At 36.6% G+C, this 22,119-nt stretch overlaps 1 non-coding gene across 1 annotated transcript; it reads left to right on the top strand.

The window, feature by feature from the left end:
* Nucleotides 1-18,251: 18,251 nt before the first annotated feature.
* On the top strand, nucleotides 18,252-18,358 carry LOC137222823 (U6 spliceosomal RNA). The gene has a single exon (XR_010942614.1). It is a non-coding gene; the product is annotated as a U6 spliceosomal RNA (small nuclear RNA).
* The last annotated feature ends 3,761 nt before the right edge of the window (nucleotides 18,359-22,119 follow it).

The raw sequence follows: 22,119 nt of genomic DNA, 5'->3' as shown, positions 1-22,119 counted from the left end.
CCAGCTCCGTTTTTCGTTCTCAAGATTGCTTTGGCTATTCGGGGTCTTTTGTGTTTCCATACAAATTGTGAAATTTTTTGTTCTAGTTCTGTGAAAAATGCCAGTGGTAATTTGATAGGGATTGCATTAAATCTGTAGATTGCTTTGGTAGTAGAGTCATTTTCACAATGTTGATTCTTCCAATCCAAGAACATGGTATATCTCTGCATCTGTTTGTATCATCTTTAATTTCTTTCATCAGTGTCTTATAATTTTCTGCATAGAGGTCTTTTGTCTCCTTAGGTAGGTTTATTCCTAGATATGTTATTCTTTTTGTTGCAGTGGTAAATGGGAGCGTTTTCTTGATTTCACTTTCAGATTTTTCATCAATACTGTATAGGAATGCCAGAGATTTCTGTGCATTAATTTTTTATCCTGCTACTTTACCAAATTCATTCATTAGCTCTAGTAGTTTTCTGGTAGCATCTCTAGGGTTCTCTATGTATAGTATCATGTCATCTGCAAACAGTGACAGCTTTACTTCTTTTCCGTTTTGGATTCCTTTTATTTCCTTTACTTCTCTGATTGCTGTGGCTAAAACTACAAAATTATGTTGAATAAGAGGAGTGAGAGTGGGCAACCTTGTCTTCCTCCTGATCTTAGTGGAAATGCTTTCAGTTTTTCATCATTGAGGACGATGTTGAATGTGGGTTTGTCATATATGGCCTTTATTATGTTGAGGAAATTTCCCTCTGTGCTTACTTTCTGCAGGGTTTTTTTATCATAAATGGTTGATGAATTTTGTTGAAAGCTTTCTCTGCATCTAATGAGATGATCATATGGTTTTTCTCCTTCAATTTTTTAATATGGTTTATCACGTTGATTGACTTGCGTATATTGAAGAATCCTTGCATTCCTGAAGTAAACTCCACTTGATCATGGTGTATGATCCTTTTAATGTGCTGTTGGATTCTGTTTGCTAGTATTTAGTTGAGGATTTTTGCATCTATGTACATCAGTGATATTGGCCTGTAGTTTTCTTTCTTTGTGACATCCTTGTCTGGTTTTGGTATCAGGGCGATGGTGGCCTCGTAGAATGAGTTTGGGAGTGTTCCTCCCTCTGCTATATTTTGGAAGAGTTTGAGAAGGATAGGTGTTATCTCTTCTCTAAATGTTTGATAGAATTCGCCTGTGAAGCCATCTGGTCCCGGGCTTTTGTTTGTTGGAAGATTTTTAATCACAGTTTCTATTTCAGTGCTTGTGATTGGTCTGTTCATATTTTCTATTTCTTCCTGATTCAGTCTTGGCAGGTTGTGCATTTCTAAAAATTTGTCCATTTCTTCCAGGTTGTCCATTTTATTGGCATAGAGTTGCTTGTAGTAATCTCTCACGATCTTTTGTATTTCTGCAGTGTCAGTTGTTACTTCTCCTTTTTCATTTCTAATTCTATTGATTTGAGTCTTCTCCCTTTTTTTCTTGATGAGTCTGGCTAATGGTTTATCAATGTTGTTTATCTTCTCAAAGAACCAGCTTTTAGTTTTATCGATCTTTGCTATCATTTCCTTCATTTCTTTTTCACTTGTTTCTGATCTGATCTTTATGATTTCTTTTCTTCTGCCAACTTTGGTGTTCTTTTGTTCTTCTTTCTCTAATTGCTTTAGGTGCAAAGTTAGGTTGTTTATTCGAGATGTTTCCTGTTTCTTAAGGTAGGATTGTATTGCTATAAACTTCCCTCTTAGAACTGCTTTTGCTGCATCCCATAGGTTTTGGGTCGTCGTGTCTCCACTGTCATTTGTTTCTAGGTATTTTTTGATTTCCACTTTGATTTCTTCAGTGATCACTTCGTTATTAAGTAGTGTATAGTTTAGCCTCCATGTGTTTGTAATTTTTACAGATCTTTTCCTGTAATTGATATCTAGTTTCATAGCATTGTAGTCAGAAAAGATACTTAAAACAATTTCAATTTTCTTAAATTTACCAAGGCTTCATTTGTGACCCAAGATATGATCTATCCTGGAGGATGTTCCATGAGCACTTGAGAAAAATGTGTATTCTGTTGTTTTTGGATGGAATGTCCTATAAATATGAATTAAGTCTATCTTGTTTAACATATCATTTAAAGCTTGTGCTTCCTTATTAATTTCATTTTGGATGATCTGTCCATTGGTTAAAGTGGGGTGTTGAAGTCCCCTACTATGAATGTGTTACTGTCGATTTCCCCTTTTATGGCTCTTAGTATTTGCCTTATGTATTGAGGTGCTCCTATGTTGGGTGCATAAATATTTATAATTGTATTATCTTCTTCTTGGCTCGATCCCTTGATCATTATGTAGTGTCCTTCTTTGTCTCTTGTAATATTCTTTATTTATTTATTTATTTATTATTTTGTGGTACGCGGTTCTCTCACTGTTGTGGCCTCTCCCGTTGCAGAGCACAGGCTCGGACGTGCAGACTCAGCGGCCGTGGCTCATGGGCCCAGCCGCTCCGCGGCATGTGGGATCTTCCCGGACCGGGGCACGAACCCGTATCCCCTGCATCGGCAGGAAGAATCTCAACCACTGTTCCACCAGGGAAGCCCAATAGTCTTTATTTTAAAGTCTATTTTGTCTGATATGAGAATTGCTACTCCAGCTTTCTTTTGGTTTCCATTTGCATGGAGTATCTTTTTCCATCCTCTCACTTTCCGTCTGTATGTGTCTCTAGGTCTGAAGTGGGTGTCTTGTAGACAGCATATATATAGGTCTTGTTTTTGTATCCATTCAGCCAATCTGAGTCTTTGGTGGGAGCACTTAGTCCCTTTACATTTAAGGTAATTATTGATGTGTATGTTATTATTGCCTTTTTCTTAAGTGTTTTGGGTTCGTTATTGTAGGTCTTTTCCTTCCATTGTGTTTCTTGCCTAGAGAAGTTCCTTTAGCATTTGTTGTAAAGCTGGTTTGGTGATGCTGAACTCTCTCAGCTTTTGCTTGTCTGTAAAGGTTTTAATTTCTCCATCAAATCTGAATGAGATCCTTGCTGGGTAGAGTAATCTTGGTTGTAGGTTTTTCTCCTTCATCCCTTTAAATATGTCCTGCCACTCCCTTCTGGCTTTCAGAGTTTCTGCTGAAAGATCAGCTGTTAACCTTATGGGGATTCCCTTGTGTGTTATTTGTTGTCTTTCCCTTGCTGCTTTTAATATGTTTTCTTTGTATTTAATTTTTGACAGTTTGATTAATATGTGTCTCGGAGTGTTTCTCCTTGGATTTATCCTGTGTGGGACTCTCTGTGCTTCCTGGACTTGATTAACTATTTCCTTTCCCATATTAGGGAAGTTTACAACTATAATCTCTTCAAATATTTTCTCAGTCCCTTTCTTTTTCTCTTCTTGTTCTGGAACCCCTATAATTCGAATGTTGGTCTGTTTAATGTTGTCCCAGAGGTCTCTGAGACTGGTTCTTTCCATTCTTTTTTCTTTATTCTGCTCTGCAGTAGTTATTTCCAGCATTTTATCTTCCAGGTCACTTATCTGTTCTTCTGCCTGAGTTATTCTGCTATTGATCCCATCTAGAGTATTTTTAATTTCATTTATTGTGTTGTTCATCATTGTTTGTTTCATCTTTAGTTCTTCTAGGTCCTTGTTAAATGTTTCTTGCATTTTGTCTATTCTCTTTCCAAGATTTTGGATCATCTTTACTATCATTATTTTGAATTCTTTTTCAGGTAGACTGCCTATTTCCTCTTCATTTGTTAGAGCTGGTGCTTTTTTATCTTGCTCCTTTATCTGCGGTGTGTTTTTCTGTCTTCTCATTTTGCTTATCTTACTGTGTTTGGGGTCTCCTTTTTTTTAGGCTGCAGGTTCATAGTTCCTGTTGTTTTTGGTGTCTGTCCCCAGGGGCTAAAGTTGGTTCAGTGGGTTGTGTAGGCTTCCTGGTGGAGGGGACTAGTGCCTGTGTTCTGGTGAATGAGGCTGGATCTTGTCTTTCTGGTGGGCAGGTCCACGTCTGGTGGTGTGTTTTGGGGTGTCTGTGGACTTATTATGATTTTAGGCAGCCTCTCTGCTAATGGGTGGGGTTATGTTCCTGTCTTGCTAGTTTTTTGGCATAGGGTGTCCAGCACTGTAGCTTGCTGGTCGTTGAGTGAAGCTGGGTGCTGGTGTTGAGATGGAGATATCTGGGAGATTTTCGCCATTTCATATTATGTGGAGCTGAAGGTCTCTTGTGGACTAGTGTCCTGAAGTTGGCTCTCCCCACTCAGAGGCACAGCAGTAACTCCTGGCTGCAGCACCAAGAGCCTTTCATCCACACGGCTCAGAATAAAAGGGAGAAAAAGTAGAAGGAAATTAGTAGAAGAAAGAAAGAAAGAAAGAAAGGAAGGAAGGAAGGAAGGAGTGAGGGAGGAAGGAAGGGAGGAAGGAGGGAAGGAAGAAAAAAGAAGGAAAGAGGATAAAGTAAAATAAAATAAAGTAAGATAAAATATAATAAAGTTATTAAAATAAAAAATAATTATTAAGAAAAAAAATTTTTAAAAAATGGACGGATAGAACCCTAGGACAAATGGTGGAAGCAAAGCTATACAGACAAAAATCTCACACAGAAGCATACACATACACACTCACAAAAAGAGAAAAAGGGAAAAATATCATAAATCTTGCTCTCAAAGTCCACCCCCTTAATTCGGGATGATTTGTTGTCTATTTATGTATTCCACAGATGCAGGTACATCAAGTTGATTGTGGAGATTTAATCCGCTGCTTCTGAGGCTTCTGGGAGAGTTTTCCCTTTCTCTTCTTTGTTCTCACAGCTCCCAGGGGCTCAGCTTTGGATTTGGACCCGCCTCTGCGTGTAGGTCGCTGGAGGGCATCTGTTCTTCGCTCAGACAGGAACAGGTTAAAGGAGCAGCTGATTCGGGGGCTCTGGCTCACTCAGGCCAGGGGGAGGGAGGGGCACGGAGTGTGGGGCGAGCCTGTGGCTGCAGAGGGCGGCGTGACGTTTCATCAGCCTGAGGCACGCCGTGCGTTCTCCCTGGGAAGTTGTCCCTGGATCCCAGGACCCTGGCAGTGGTGGGCTGCACAGGCTCCCCGGAAGGGGGTGTGGATAGTGACCTGTGCTCGCACACAGGCTTCTTGGTTGTGGCAGCAGCACCCTTAGCATCTCATGCCCGTCTCTGGGGTCTGCGCTGTTAGCCACGGCTTGCGCCCGTCTCTGGAGCACCTTTAAGCAGTGCTCTTAATCCCCTGTCCTCGCGCACCAGGAACCGAAGAGGGAAAAAAAAGTCTCTTGCCTCTTCGGCAGGTCCAGACTTTTCCCCGGACTCCCTCCCGGCTAGCCGTGCTGCACTAACCTCCTGCAGGCTGTGTTCACGCTGCCAACCCCAGTCCTCTCCCTGCGCTCCGACCAAAGCCCAAGCCTCAGCTCCCAGCCTTGCCCGCCCCGGCGGGTGAGCAGACACACCTCTAGGGCTGGTGAGTGCCGGTCGGCACCGATCCTCTGTGCGGGAATCTCACCACTTTGCCCTCCACACCCCTGTTGCTGTGCTCTCGTCCGTGGCTCCGAAGCTTCCCCCCTCCGCCACCCGCAGTCTCTGCCCACGAAGGGGCTTCCTAGTGTGTGGAAACCTTTCCTCCTTCACAGCTCCCTCCCACTGGTGCAGGTCCCGTCCTTATTCTTTTGTCTCTGTTTATTCTTTTTTCTTTTGCCCTACCCAGGTACGTGGGGAGTTTCTTGCCTTTTGGGAGGTCTGAGGTCTTCTGCCAGCATTCAGTAGAAGTTCTGTAGGAGTTGTTCCACGTGTAGATGTATTTCTGGTGTATCTGTGGGGTAGAAGGTGATCTCTGCGTCTTACTCTTCCCCATTTTTATTCTTTTACTCATAGTCTGGGAAGGTCTTTGCAGCATCATTGTCTGGTCAGCTGGCATTTGTTCTATCTCAGAGCAGAAATATTTTACACTTTATTTGTTAGTATATCAGGTGTGTTAATCTTGTCTCCTCATTTGAGTTGTAACTTCAGTTCAGGAATCATCAAAAAATGTTCAGTATCTCCAAAATAATAATTTATTTATTTTTGCATCACAGTTTAGTAAGTTTCCAGGGGTAAGTTATATGAGTGATGAGAGTGTGGAGTGATTGTAATTGATTAAACAATTTTTGAAAGCAAGAGTGGATTTCCGCTATTGGGTTCATTAATTTCCAACCTGATTTTCAGTCCAACCACTGTCAATCAAGAACCCAATTACAAATGACCACAGGCCACATAACTGACAATAAAGTGAGCCACCATTACCAAACAGCTCTCTCTAGGTAGATGCTGACTCTCTATAGCAGTTCCCTCATATCTTGCCTTCGAATTGAATAAAATTGACTAATATCGATATGACACTTGTTATTGTTTAAAGCTATTCTGGCCTTCAGAATCTCCTAGAGGTTGAATTTTTCACTTTAGCATTTTATATTTACCACATCAGAACCAGTATAATTGTAAAGGCTTCTAACATTTAATCTTAGAATGTCCTTTGAAGCAGAAAAATTATTTTCATTTGTCTCCTTATACCTAAGGAGATGAAACTATATTTGAGATGGATGAAATCCTCATTCTTAGAATCCTCAACTAGCTGCTTATAGCTGCCTCAGTGTCAGGCAGAAGAGAGATGTGAGTTAAAGACAAAGCCAGGCAGATTACCAAATTACTAGCTAGATATATGGTGTCAAATCTCTGTGGTAACCTGATTTCTCTTTTCATTCTAAGTCTTAATCCTACCTGAAATATGGAATCAGGAATCAGGACTCCATGGTTCTTTTCTCTACAACCAGACCCTAATTTCACATTTGATAATAACAGTCAGAACAGCCAAGTAGAAATTAAGTCAAATAATAGCATACGAAAAGAAAGGAAAATTATCTGTACCTAAGGTCTAGTGAAGAGCTGGTCTAGTCTGTCACTCATATCTTCTCATGAACACAAAGTGGGACAGTTCAGGGAGCAGGAGAGTCTTCATCAGGCAAAAAGTTAACTCAAAATTATTTGACCTATGGTAAATATTGTTTTACCATGTCACCTGCTTGGGTTGTAGGATTCCAGAAAAGGATGAATTAAAAAAAAACAAAACTAAACCAAACCAAACACACCACTACCACCACCAACAGTAAGAGCAACAGCAAACGGCATTCTTTATGTGGCTTTAACTTTCTTCTTTAAGTAGAACTTCCTTCTCATACTTCTGTGGTCCATAAGATGATTATTTTGGCTCTGAGCTATACTACTTCCCTCTTCAGGGACAACATGAGTAAGTAGATGTAGCATCAGGGAGTTATAGGGAACAGGACTGTTCCTTTAAAAGTTTTAGCTTTTCTGAGGATCAGTGGCCAAAGCAAAACAAGATGTCTAAGCATGAACAAATATTGGCTTTGTATAATGGTACATGAATAATTTGTTTTTCTTCTAATAAATTTTTTTTATGATGGCCAGCATTCCTGATTTTTCACCTACAGGTATTTAGTCAGCACTCTACCCTGATGGTATTAGTCAACAGTACAAAATTTACATTGACTTTTAAAATGTAGTTCTTTGATTTAGCTCTTTCTTTGGAATGCAATTCATTGTAAGTAAATTTGGGAATAAATTTGACAAACATATCACAAAAGGTTGAAAATCAGCTACTATTTTTCTACCTCCTCATATTTTTTTACATTAACCTGCATTCTATCCCATTAGTGTGACATTTGATTACCTGGAAACCTTAATATTACTTGGAAGACTGGAGATCTTTAAAAATACCTTGTAAAGCTGGTCCAAGTATCATCCTCAGGGAATCCTGTTGTTTACACAGGCCTAGGAGGACATTCCATTTATCTTTTTCCTGCTTCTCTCTAAGCCAGGAAATAATTCCTTTTACATATTCCTGTCACATAATTTGTTTTTGAAAAGTCCTATCATATGTTATAAATAAAAAGTAAATACATTACAAATCCTGGTTTATCCATATTTCCATTCTCATTTTCTCCCTGGGTAGATACTTCAAGATTAGTTAGCCATGAGATTCCTCACAGTCCTTGACTCTCACCAAACACAAACAATTTATGTTGGTTTAGTTGGTATTTCACTACAGAGTTGATCAATTTGCCCAAAATGAGAAGAGTTCCTTTTCAGTACCTTCCTCAGATGATTTTGCATGTGTAGAGCTAATACAGGTATTCTGTATTCTTCTAACACCACGGTTGTTTTGAAAAGCCGGATTCGCATTTCCTCTCTGAGTTCTTGTCACCCTTGAGTGAATACAATATGACCTCAATGATATTCTTACTTATCATATGTCAGTTGTCCCTAGCTACACTGAACCTCAAACTTGTTTTGAAAAGTGAGTGAGCACTATTCTAAGGACTGCTTATTTTTTCTCTACATTTCACATGACAATTGCATTGAGGGACAGCTATTTTTGTAAAACAGACTTTTAAGTAGAATTTTTATTTTGCTTAAAATTATTGACCTTTTAAAATATATATATATATATATATATAACCTAATTATTCCAGTGAGAATTGGTGTGTTGAAAGTATATACCTATAGATCATTTAAATTAAATTTACTTTCATTCTTTCAGGAAAAGCATAATAAGTTTCTTCTACCAAAAATATTATTGAAAGAAGATTAACTAATGGGTTGGTATACAAGTATTATTATTGTTTTTTAAGATTCCTGTTGCTGTACTTTTTCATCAAATAAATATTTCATTCTGTTTATATAAAAGTGTTTTTTTGAATGGCAAGATTATGGCCAGTAGAGTACCCAGTTATCAACATTGTGATAAAGAATCACTTGTCTACAATTTTTTTAAACCATAGCTATGGTTAAAATTTTTAGTTAAAAGTATTAGAGGCTAGTTTACTTTTATAACACCAGTAAGCCAACCACTCACACAGATTAGTTTTTTCCTAGTAGAGTTTCTGTCTCCCTCTTTATCTATCTTTCCTTCTCGTCTCTGTCTCTTTCTCTCTCTCCCAATTCACCTGGATCTGTACTCTGTGTTATAACTGCAAAATTTATGAAGAACCACCATAATGATCAAATTATCTCTATCCTTTGACTTTCTGGTCATCCTAACCTTGTCCTATATTAATAGAATGGAAAATAGTTTCCAAAGTGGTCTGAGCTTGTTGCAAAGTAGTTTCAAAATAGAAGATGAATTTATTTTTCAAACATAAACATCTTTTAGATTCCATTGTACAAGCTCAGAACATTTTGTACTGTTCAGTATTTACTTTTCTGTTAATGACATACATGAATCACTACCTTTTACAGTATTCAATCCTAATAAAAATATGTCTATATTCATTATAACAAATGACAAACATAAATTAGAAAATACAGAGAGGATGTAAGAAAAAGAGTAGGTCTGGGAGCAGTAGAGATCAGTTAATCCTATTGAGTTCAGTAAGGAAACTTCAGTATATACTACTCAATAGGAGAATCTTTTTGCCTGCCCTCTACAGTATACCTTAGAAATCACTGCAGGTGCATGAGAGTATTATCTCAGTCACTAAGTTTCTCTCCTTCCCCTTCCAGCACCCTCACTCTAAAAAGTGAGTTCAGAATGGATTTCTTATGTAGTGGCATATTTTCTACACTATATCACATATTAAGCATTAACATTTTCAGTTACTGGAAAAGATAATTTTATAGGTGAGGTACAATGGTGGCAGCCATCTTAATATTTTCCAGAATTTTTAGCCAATGTTAATAACAAAAAAATAGTATGTAAAGGAATTGAAAAAGTCAATATATTTGTACTTTGCATATGAAATGATGATTTACTTAGAGAATCTAGAGCAGTAATTAAAAGAACTATCAGAACTATTAAGAATACACAGAAATTGACTGGATATAAGACAAATGTAAAAAATCTAGTAACATCTTTGAATATAAGGAATAAACTGTTTAAAAATACAATGAGCCACAATATCCTGTTTATAATAGCAACATAATCAAATATAAAATATATTTATAATTGGAAATTTCAATACTCCTCAATAATTCATAGAACAACTAGGTGGGAAATCAGTATAAATACTGAAGAACTCACACTGTTATCAACCAAAAGGATATTATCAACATTTATAGAACAATCCTCACAACCCCAGCAGAAAATACCTTTTTGTTTACAATTGCCCACAGAGCATAAACCAAGATAAACCATAGCCTGGGCCATAAAACAAGTCTCAGCCAGTGTAGAACTGAAATTATACAGAGTAGAGTCTCACCACAATAGAATCAAACTAGAATCAATAACAGATACAGTAAATCCTTGAAACGCTAGAAAACTAAACAGTATACTTCTAAGTAACCCATGGGTCAAAAAAGTCTCAAAGGAAACAAATTAAACTGAATAAAAATCAAAATACATTATAATAAAATGTGGGAAGCAGCTAAAGCAGTGTTGAGAGGGAAACTTACAATACAAAATGATTACATTTGAATGAGAAAAAGTCCTAAATCAATAGTCTAAGTATCCACATCAGGAAATTAGAAAAAGGAAGCAAACTAAAGCAAGCAGAAGGAAGAAAATAATAAATATGGGGCAGGAATCAAAGAAAATGAAATCAGAAAAAAGTTTGAGAAAATAGGTAAAACAAAAAGTTGGTTATTTGCACAGATCAATAAAAGTGACTGTCCTCTAGTAAGACTGACAAAGCAAAACAGAGAAGACACAAATTACTAATATTTGGAATGAAACAGGATATGTCTATAGATCATGGACATCAAAAGGGTAATAAAGGGACATTGTGTACAACTCTACACATGTATATTTAACAACGTAGATGAAATGGACCAATTCCTTGAAAAGCACAAACTACCATAACTCATTTAATATGAGATAGCTTATTTAAATAGTCCTGTAACTATTGAAGAAACTGAATTTATAATATAAAACCTCTCAAAAAATAAATCTCCAGGTTTTGATAGCGTCACAGGAGAGTTCTACCAAATATTTAAAATAGAGCGAACATCAATTCTATACAGTCTTTTCCAAAAAAATTAAAGAAAAGGAAACACTTCTCAATTCATTATATGGTGCTAGTGTTACCCTGAATACAACTAAATAAAAATGGTACACCTCCACAAAAGAAAACTACAGATCAATATCCACATGAATATAGATGTCAAACTTCTTAACACAGTATTAGCAAATAGAATTCAGCAACGTGTAAGAAGAATTAACCACCATGACCAAGTGAGGTGCATTTCAGAGATGCAAATATGATTCAATATTTTAAATCAAGCAATGTAATTCATCATATTAACAGGCTAAAAAAGTGACATCACATGATCATATCAATTGAGGCACAGAGAGCATTTGATAAAATTTAACACCCTCTCATGATAAAAAGTCTCAAAAAAGTAGAAAAACAGGAGAACTTCCTCAGCTTGATAAAAATATATATAAAAATCTTAAAGCTAACATTATATTTAATTGTAAAAGATGGAATGCTTTCCCCTAAAAGTGGGAACAAGGCAAGAATGTGTGCTGTCGCCACTGCTATTCAATGTATTACTGGAAGTTCTAGCCAGGACCATAAACTGGTAAGCCAGTTCAAGGCCATAGGATATAAAATATACACGTGAAAATCAATTATATTTTTTATTTCTAGCAATGAACATGTGAAACCTGAAATAAAAATTACAGTATCATTTATAATTGCTCAAAAAGAGAAATTTGCAAAAACATGACTTGTGCGCTGAAAACTACCAAATACTGATGAAAAAGAAATCAAATAAGATCTATATAAATAAATCAAGAGATATACTGTGTTCATAGATTGGAACACTCAACATGGTAAAGATCTCAACATCTCCCCAAATTGGTAAAAATTGGTTAACATAATTCCTACCAAAATCTCAGTATTATAAACAAGATTATTCTAAAATTTATATGAAAAGAAAAAGAACTAAAATAATTTTGAAAAAGAAGATTAAAATTGGAGTTATCAAGACATTATATAGATACAGTAGTCAAGACTGTGTCATATTAGTGGAGGGACAGATCCATAAATCTATGGAACCAAATAGAAAACCCAGACATGACCCCATAAAATTGTTACCCACAAGTTTTTGACAAAGGCACAAAAGCAATTAAATGGAAGAAGGCTAGTATTTTCAACAAATGGAGTTGGAATAATTGCATGTCTATGGGCAAAAAAATAAACTTTGATTTAAACCTCACACCTTTTACCAAAGAATAGCTCCTAGATTTAAGTGCAAGAAGTAAAATTATAAAACTTTTAGAAGATAACATATGAGAACATCTTTGGACCCAAGGCATGTGGAAGAGTTTTTAAGCATGGCAGCAAAAGCACATTCTATTAAAAAAAAAAAAAAAGATAAATTGGACTTTAAAAAAACTCAAAAATTTGTGCTCTCTGAGTGACCTGATTAAGAGAATAAAAATAAAAACTACTCATTGGTAAAAACATTTGTATACCACATATTTGACAAAGGACTCATATCCAGAATATATACATAACTCTCAAAACTCAGCTATAAAAAGACAAAACTATACATTTTAAAAATGGACAAGACACATGAAGTTTCATTTCACTGAAGAGAATATACAGGTAGCAAATAAAGATATTAAAAGATGTCTGAACTCACTACCCATTAGGAAAATGCAAATTTAGATCACTATGAAATATCACCACACACCCATTAGAAAAAGTAAAATAAAAATAGTGACAATACCAACTACTAGTGAGTATGTGGAGGAACTGGATCACTCATACATTGCTAGTGGAGATGTATAATGTTGCAGCCACTTTGGAAAATATTTTGGCAGTTTCTTAAAAAACCATACATGTACTTACCATACAACCCAGCAATTGCACTATTTGTCGTTTGCCCCAGAAAAAAGCAAACTTATGTCCACACACAGACATGAACACAATTATTCAAAGCAGCTTTATTTGTAATAATAAAAAACTGGCAACAACCAAAAAGTCCCTCAATAGGTGACTTGTTAAACAAACTGTGGTACATATGCACCATAGATGCTACTCAGTAATAAAAAGCAATAAACAACTGAAACCTGCAGTTTGGAAGAATTTCAAAAGTATTATGTTGTATGAAAAAAGCCAATCTCAAAAGGTCATATATTCTTTAATTTCATTTATATATATATTTTTGAAATGATAATATTATAGAGACGGAAAACAGATTAGCTGTCACCAGGGGCTAGGGAGGGAGGAATGAAACTGGATGGATGTTATTATAAGAGGGTAGCACAACAGTAATCTTTGTGATGATGGAACAATTCTATATCTTGACAATGGTAGTGATTACATGATCTGCACGTGACAAAAAAACCTAGAATTATATACACATATTGTCCAATATCAAAATTCTTGCTTTGATATTGTACTATAATTATGTAAGATGTAATCACTGGGAAAACTGGGTGAAAAGTATCATACAAAGGCATTCTCTGTACTACCTTTTAACTTCCCATGATATTTTTCAAAATAAAAAGTTTCAAATATATAATGTTTTCACTATCCCACTTACAGTAGTAACTGTATTAGCTAGGGTTCTCCAGAGAAATAAAACCAATAGGATATCAATATCTAAATTTATATCCATATATAATCATCTATATTTATATGCCTCCATATGGAGAGATTTAAAATAAGAAATTGGCTTATGCAATAATGAGAGCAGCTGAGTTCAGAATTTGCAGAGCTGCTTTCCCAGTTCCAGTCTGAAGGCGGGAAGCTACTGTAGAAAGCAGGAAGAAGTGATGTGCCAGTTCAAAGGCCATCAGTGAGGAAAAAATCTTACTCAGGGGAGGATCAGTCTATTGTTCTATTCAGGCTTTTAGCTGATTGGATGAGGCCCACCCATATTCTGGAGAGCAATCTGCAGCATTATGCAGTCTACTGCTTGAAATGTTAATCTCATCCAAACACACCTTTACAGAAATACCCAGTATAATGTTTGTAAAATATCTGGGCACCTTATGGCCCAGTCCAGTTGACACATAAAATTAACCTTCACAGCAACCTAGCCAAATATTGAGGAATAAAAAGAATAAGTTGTAAGCATAAAGTAATGCATTTGATTTAATCCCCAATTTAGCTCCATCTTCTTTTTTTTTTTTTTAACATCTTTGTTGGAGTATAATTGCTTTACATGTTATGTTAGCTTCTGCTGTATAACAAAAAGTGCATCAGCTATATGTATACATATATCCCCATATCCCCTCCCTCTTGAGCCTCCTTCCCACCCTCCCAGATGGGATGGGGATCCTTCAGATGACCTCAAGGATGAATGTTTTTTATTATAATATGTATTTATCTTAATGTAGGTTAGGAAATATAAGTAGCATGTCAAACCCTTTTATGATAGTATAAGTAAAACTATAAATTAAAAAAATAAATTAACCAAAAGAAGCATATTAAGAAGTAGTAGTGTAGGTCAGATGTAGGTAAGGCAAGCCTAGTGGGTTTGGTTCTAGGGTACTGCTATTCTAGCTATCCAGGTATCTCCAGCACTCATAGTCATTATTTTTCAGGGTTTCCAAACACTTGAATTCAGGCTTTTTCACCTTTGCATTCAGTGTGTGGATAGAATGAGTTTTTCTACTTTCTGGGTAACTAAATCGTTGGCATATAGAAGGACCTGCCCTCATTGGCTGCCTTTGGGGTTTAACAGGAGACTGGGTGTGTGGCCTCTGGGTCTTTGGGCTGGAGTGTATGTTGGGCAGAGGCATCTAGGATTCGTTCATTTCATAATACCTCTGGGCCAGCCCTGCTGAGAGGAAGTGGGAGACTCAACCCCCATTCAAGGAGGAACTTTCCTTCCTGGGAGGGCATGTCCCAAAGGATGCCCTTCTCCTTTTGATATAATAATTTAGGCCAAGGATAGTGTCAATATTTTTTTTTAATTCTGCTTTTGGAATTATCGTTCACTGGTAGTAAGTATTTTTGGCTATTTTGAGTGTAGCAGAGCTTAATTCACTGAGGATGGATGTTACTTTTTGAAATAAGTAAAATTCATTCCAGGTTAATTTTGGTGAATACGTAATTTAGTAAGCTACACCACGTCATTTGTTTTAAAAGAAAAATATATATTTAAATTAGTCAAACTTGTTTCTTTGTATAGCAAATAAAATTCTCATAAAACAAGACCCACCCCATTAAAGAATATTTTGTATAATAACAAAATCAACAGAATGAATATATGTTTTTCCACATACCAATATTAAAAAACAGGAACTTTTGAGTTTTTAAAATTCCTAGGTATTTGTTAAAAATCAGACTCATTATGTTACAGCCATATATTATATTTCATACTCTTTAAAGTCTTGAAAATGATCTTCAATGCTGTTTAGTCCAACTCATCATATTATTGAGAACACTGAGGCTTAGAGAAGTTAAAATGACTTGTCTAAGTTCATGTAGCTATTTAGTGGCAGAAGCAAGACTAGAATCCAGGTGGCTGGAAACTTTTTCAGTAATAAACTGGGAAATATCACATTAAGAATTACACTCTCGGGCTTCCCTGGTGGCGCAGTGGCTGAGAGTACGCCTGCCGATGCAGGGGACATGGGTTCGTACCCCGGTCCGGGAAGATCCCACATGCCGCGGAGCGGCTGGGCCCGTGACCATGGCCGCTGAGCCTGCATGTCCAGAGCCTGTGCTCCGCAACGGGAGAGGCCACAACAGTGAGAGAGCCACGTACCAAAAAAAAAAAAAAAAGAATTACACTCTCACTTTCTTTTTCTGGGTACTGTTAAAAAATGTTTTCACTTTATCTTTTAAATAAAAGTAAGATTCCAGGTTTTATGTAGTAGAATGTTTTAGAGAAGTGAATAGAAAAGAGCTGTTTTTAACCATGCTGTTCTCATTAAAGGAAAACAATTTTTATCTTAGCTCCTTTCACTTCAGGATTTTAAAATTAGGTATTATTTTATTACGTTTCTCCTCTTTTCCAAAGAAAAGCTAGAAGACAAAATTGAATGATATCCTCTAGTATTGTGGAAGTGGACTTTTACTTCAAATTGAAGTAATTAGTTTTTTTCTGTAAGTTGTCATTGCTAATCTTTACTTTTCATTACTACTCTTTATTATTATTATTATTTTTTAGGGTTGGGGTGGATAAGTTCATACACTAAGGTTAAATTGTAGAAAGAAATTTAAATAGAAATTCTAGATAATTATTTGGGTAATCCCCATCAAAACGTGCTACACTATTACAATCAGCTAATCAAGGCCAACATACATTTCTATTTGGTTCTACCCTGAATTGACCAGAAAACAACACCTCTTCCATTTCACTTAGCTATCTATTGAATTTCCAGTTAATCAGAAACTTTATGGAACAGACTGAAGTTTATGTAAATGTGATTTTAAAAGTCTTATCCCTTTCCTAACACTAAGGAAAGGAGAAATCTCTCTTACTAAGGAGAACTCTGAATATGTTCAATTCCTATGCTATTCTGGGGCAGAAGTAGCATTATAGATGAGAGGTGAATAGAGAAGCACCTAGAGAGCTGAATTTACTTGCTTTGGAAAGGACATTGATCTGCAGGTGGAAGAGAAGAGGCTAGATTTGTAGCCCAATTGCATTCTTCTCATATCCTCTTGGATCCTTTTATCATTTTTGTGCTCCTGGACTTCCAATGTGCTTTCAGGCCAGCCCCTAGGGCTCTGTGGGGGGTTGACCTCAGGCTGAAGGAAACTATTTTACTTGTGCACCTGGAGGACAGAAGTGCCTGGGAAGTGACATCCTCCCCACTTAACCCTTAAGCAGTGATGTTGTAGCCTGTAAATACTCCAGCATTCTTGCCCTAGGCTGACACTGCCTGCAGAGTTGTCTGTGGGACTGAGCCAAAGTGACTCTCCCTGAAACTTTTACTGAGATTTCTCCCTTCCTTGGACTCCTTCCCTTCCCAGAATGTTTTCCACACTCCCATGTTGAGGATCTTTTCTTAAAAATCACTTTCATGTGAATCTTTACCTCAGAGTCTCTTTCTGAGAAATCTGACCTAGTGAGGAAGGAGAAATCACAGAGACAAATTTCACGGTGGATTGGACTAGGGAATGGAGGAGTTTGGAATGAGGGAGGAGAGACTAGAGAAGGTGAAGGTGGTTCTGGGAGTGAAAGATCTCCATTTGTAGAGGGAAAAATTCTAGGACTTTTTTTTGTAGTTTATGAATGGAATCTGCTGTGTTAGGTTGAGTTTCCTGGAAGTAGACTTTGAGACAGACTATTGCATGTAGTTACTGGGGAATGCTCTTGGGAGATACACCGTGTTGCTTTTGCTTTTCCTGAACTGATATTTCTTTTGAGTGTGCAGTATTATAATGAAAGGAACCACTGTGTAATCTAGCTTTTTGTGGTTTAATAAAAGATCCTCTCTTTGTATATATTGGGACTGGTAAACAGAAGCGAGTTTCAAATAAATATTTTTTTCCCAATCAGCAGAAGCTGAAAAAAATATGCCACAAAAAAGAGACACTGGAAGAATAAATCTTTTGTGCACAGATACATATTAACAACAATGTTGAACTATATCTAAATATTGCCTATAAATCTTGAATAATAGAAAATAATAGATTAATACTGAGGAAGAGATGTGCCTTAATCAAGGTATAAACTTAAAAAAATGTGTATGCAACTTATTCAGGCTCATTGTGGTAGTTCAGGCCTGTGGAATATCTCTGCATTTAGAAAAGTGCAGAGAAAACTCTTACATTGCAGTGTGATGCCCAGCCACAGTTGATTGGTCTAAGTTAAACACTTATCTTAAACTGAGTCAAACACAGTAACCTGTCTATTAGCCACATTTGATTGGTCCATGGTTAAGCCTCCAGTCCAAATTTGGTTACTGTGACTTTTCTGAAAAATATTTGGACTTGGGATTTGTAGTGAAAGATGTCTTAATGTGTGGCCAATGAAAAAAATGAACACCTTTGAGCTGTTGTGGCTTTGTTTTCTACCTTGAGGACAGTGGAGAGGAATCCTCATGAGAGAATGAACAGTGTGAGACACACATGAAGAAGGGATCAGAGGAGACAGAGATAGAACCTTTACAGGACTGTGCTCCCTGATTCCATTTATTCCCAAGGCCAAGATGTCAACCTGCTTTTGAAATGCCTCAGGTGTTGAACTCATTTTTGGATTTCCCCAGCTTATTCTTTAGAGAGCGGAAGTGGCTTTATTTACAGCCCTTGTGAATTTGGGAACAATATATATCTGAAATGACCTTAATAAGTGCTAGATTTAAATCAATATAAGAAAAATGGTTTTATGTGTTCACTTCTGCAGCATATATACTAAAATTGGAACGATAAAGAGAAGATTAGCATGGCCGCTGCCCAAGGATAACATGCAAATTCATGAAGTGTTTCATATTTAAAAAAAAAGAAAAGAAAAGTGGTTTTAAAAAGGCAGTGAAGAAATTTAACATAGATTTAATAATTATCCAGGGGAGATGATCTCATAACTGCAGTCAAATGCCATTTTTATGAATTTTTAAAAAAGACTACATACAAAGCAATGCAATTGCTATCTACTTACAAATGCAAAAGAAGATAAGCATGAATTATCAGTATGAATCAGGTGATCCACTGAGTTTTCTGTATATAAAATCAGTATTCAAAAATCAATTGAATTGAAACAGTTAAAAAATGAAATGTAATGAAAATCAGATATCATTTAAAATGTATCAAATAATTTCTCAGTCCCTTTCCTTTTCTCTTCTTCTTCTGGGACCCCTATAATTCGAATGTTGGTGCATTTAATGTTGTCCCAGAGGTCTCTGAGACTGTTCTCCATTCTTTTCATTCTTTTTTCTTTATTCTGCTCTGAGGTAGTTATTTCCACTATTTTATCTTCCAGGTCACTTATCCGTTCTTCTGCCTCAGTTATTCTGCTATTGATCCCTTCTAGAGGAATTTTAATTTCATTTATTTTGTTGTTCATCGTTGCTCGTTTCCTCTTTAGTTCTTCTAGGTCCTTGTTAAATGTTTCTTGCATTTTGTCTATTCTATTTCCAAGATTTTGCATCATCTTTACTATCATTATTCTGAATTCTTCTCAGGTAGACTGCCTATTTCCTCTTCATTTGTTAGGGCTGGTGGGTTTTTATCTTGCTCCTTCATCTGCTGTGTGTTTTTCTGTCTTCTCATTTTGCTTATCTTACTGTGTTTGAGGTCTCCTTTTTTTTAGGCTGCAGGTTCATGGTTCCCGTTGTTTTTGGTGTCTGTCCCCAGTGGCTAAAGTTGGTTCAGTGGGTTGTGTAGGCTTCCTGGTGGAGGGGACTAGTGCCTGTGTTGTGGTGGATGAGGCTGGATCTTGTCTTTCTGGTGGGCAGGTCCACGTCTGATGGTGTGTTTTGGGGTGTCTGTGGACTTATTATGATTTTATACAGCCTCTCTGCTAATGGGTGGGTTTGTGTTCCTGGCTTGCTAGTTGTTTGGCATAGGGTGTCCATCACTGTAGCTTGCTGATCGGACTGAGAAAATATTTGAAGAGATTATAGTTGAAAACTTCCCTAATATGGGAAAGGAAATAGTTAATCAAGCACAGGATTTGAGAGAGAGTCCAAGACTCTCTCTCCACAGAGAGTCCCATACAGGATAAATCCAAGGAGAAAAACTCCAAGACACATATTAATCAAACTGTCAAAAATTAAATACAAAGAAAACATATTAAAAGCAGTAAGGGAAAAACAACAAATAGCACACAAGGGAATCCCCATAAGGTTAACAGCTGATCTTTCAGCAGAAACTCTGAAAGCCAGAAGGGAGTGGCAGGACATATTTAAAGTGATGAAGGAGAAAAACCTACAACAAAGATTACTCTACCCAGCAAGGGTCTCATTTAGATTTGATGGAGAAATTAAAACCTTTACAGACAAGCAAAAGCTGAGAGAGTACATTACCACCAAACCAGCTTTACAACAAATGCTAAAGGAACTTCTCTAGGCAAGAAACACAAGAGAAGGAAAAGACCTACAATAACGAACCCAAAACAATTAAGAAAATGGGAATAGGAACACACATATTGCTAATTACCTTAAATGTAAATGGACTAAATGTTCCCAACAAAAGACACAGATTGGCTGAATGGATACAAAAACAAGACCCATATATATGCTGTCTACAAGAGACCCACTTCAGACCTAGGGACACATACAGACTGAAAGTGAGAGGATGGAAAAAGATATTTCATGCAAATGGAAACCAAAAGAAAGCTGGAGTAGCAATTCTCATATCAGACAAAATAGACTTTAAAATAAAGACTATTAGAAGAGACAAAGAAGGACTCTACATAATGATCAAGGGATCGATCCAAGAAGAAGATATAACAATTGTAAATATATATGCACCCAACATAGGAGCACCTCAATACATAAGGCAAATGCTAACAGCCATAAAAGGGGAAATCGACAGTAACACATTCATAGTAGGGGACTTTAACACCCCACTTTCACCCATGGACAGATCATCCAAAATGAAAATAAATAAGGAAACGCAAGCTTTAAATGATACGTTAAACATGATGGACTTAATTGATATTTATAGGACATTCCATCCAAAAACAACAGAATACACATTTTTCTCAAGTGCTCATGGAACATTCTCCAGGATAGATCATATCTTGGGTCACAAGTCAAGCCAGGATAAATTTAAGAAAATTGAAATTGTATCAAGTATCTTTTCCAACCACAATGTTATGAGACTAGATATCAATTACAGGAAAAATCTGTAAAAAATACAAACACATGGAGGCTAAACTATACACTACTTAATAACGAAGTGATCACTGAAGAAATCAAAGAGGAAATCAGAAAATACCTAGAAACAAATGACAATGGAGACAGGACGACCCAAAACCTATGGGATGCAGCAAAAGCAGTTCTAAGAGGGAAGTTTATAGCAATACAATCCTACCTTAAGAAACAGGAAACATCTCGAATAAACAACCTAACCTTGCACCTAAAGCAATTAGAGAAAGAAGAACAAAAAAACCCCAAAGTTAGCAGAAGGAAAGAAATCCTAAAGATCAGATCAGAAATAAATGAAAAAGTAATGAAGGAATCAATAGCAAAGATCAATAAAACTAAAAGCTGGTTCTTTGAGAAGATAAACAAAATTGATAAAACATTAGCCTGACTCATCAAGAAAGAAAGGGAGAAGACACAAATCAATAGAATTAGAAATGAAAAAGGAGAAGTAACAACTGACACTGCAGAAATACAAAAAATCATGAGAGATTACTACAAGTAACTCTATGCCAATAAAATGGACAACCTGGAAGAAATGGACAAATTCTTAGAAATGCACAACCTGCCAAGACTGAATCAGGAAGAAATAGAAAATATGAACAGACCGATCACAAGCACTGAAATTGAGACTGTGATTAAAAATCTTCCAACAAACAAAAGTCCAGGACCAGATGGCTTCATAGGCGAATTCTGTCAAACATTTAGAGAGGAGCTAACACCTATCCTTCTCAAATGCTTCCAAAATATAGCAGAGGGAGCAACACTCTCAAAGTCATTCTACAAGGCCACCATCACCCTGATACCAAAACCAGACACAGATGTCACAGAGAGAAAACTACAGGCCAATATCACTGATGAACATAGATGCAAAGATCCTCAACAAAATACTAGCAGACACAATCCAACAGCACATTAAAAGGATCATACACCATGATCAAGTGGGGTTTATTCCAGGAATGCAAGGATTCTTCAATATATGCAAATCAATCAATGTGATACACCATATTAACAAATTGAAGGAGAAAAACCATCTGATCGTCTCAATGGATGCAGAGAAAGCTTTCGACAAAAATCAACACCCTTTTATGATAAAAACCCTGCAGAAAGTAGGCATTGAGGGAACTTTCCTCAACATAATAAAGGCCATATATGACAAACCCACATTCAACATCATCCTCAATGGTGAAAGACTGAAAGCATTTCCACTAAGATGAGGAGCAAGACAAGGTTGCCCACTCTCACCACTCTTATTCAACATAGTTTTGGAAGTTTTAGCCACAGCAATCAGAGAAGAAAAAGAAATATCAGGAATCCAAATCAGAAAAGAAGAAGTAAGCTGTCACTGTTTGCAGATGACATGATACTATACATAGAGAATCCCAAAGATG

This window comes from Pseudorca crassidens, chromosome 3 (genome assembly GCF_039906515.1).
Source record: "Pseudorca crassidens isolate mPseCra1 chromosome 3, mPseCra1.hap1, whole genome shotgun sequence".
NCBI lineage: Eukaryota > Metazoa > Chordata > Mammalia > Artiodactyla > Delphinidae > Pseudorca > Pseudorca crassidens.
The sequence above is the reverse complement of the archived record's forward strand: the minus strand, read 5'-3'. Positions and strand labels throughout refer to the sequence as shown.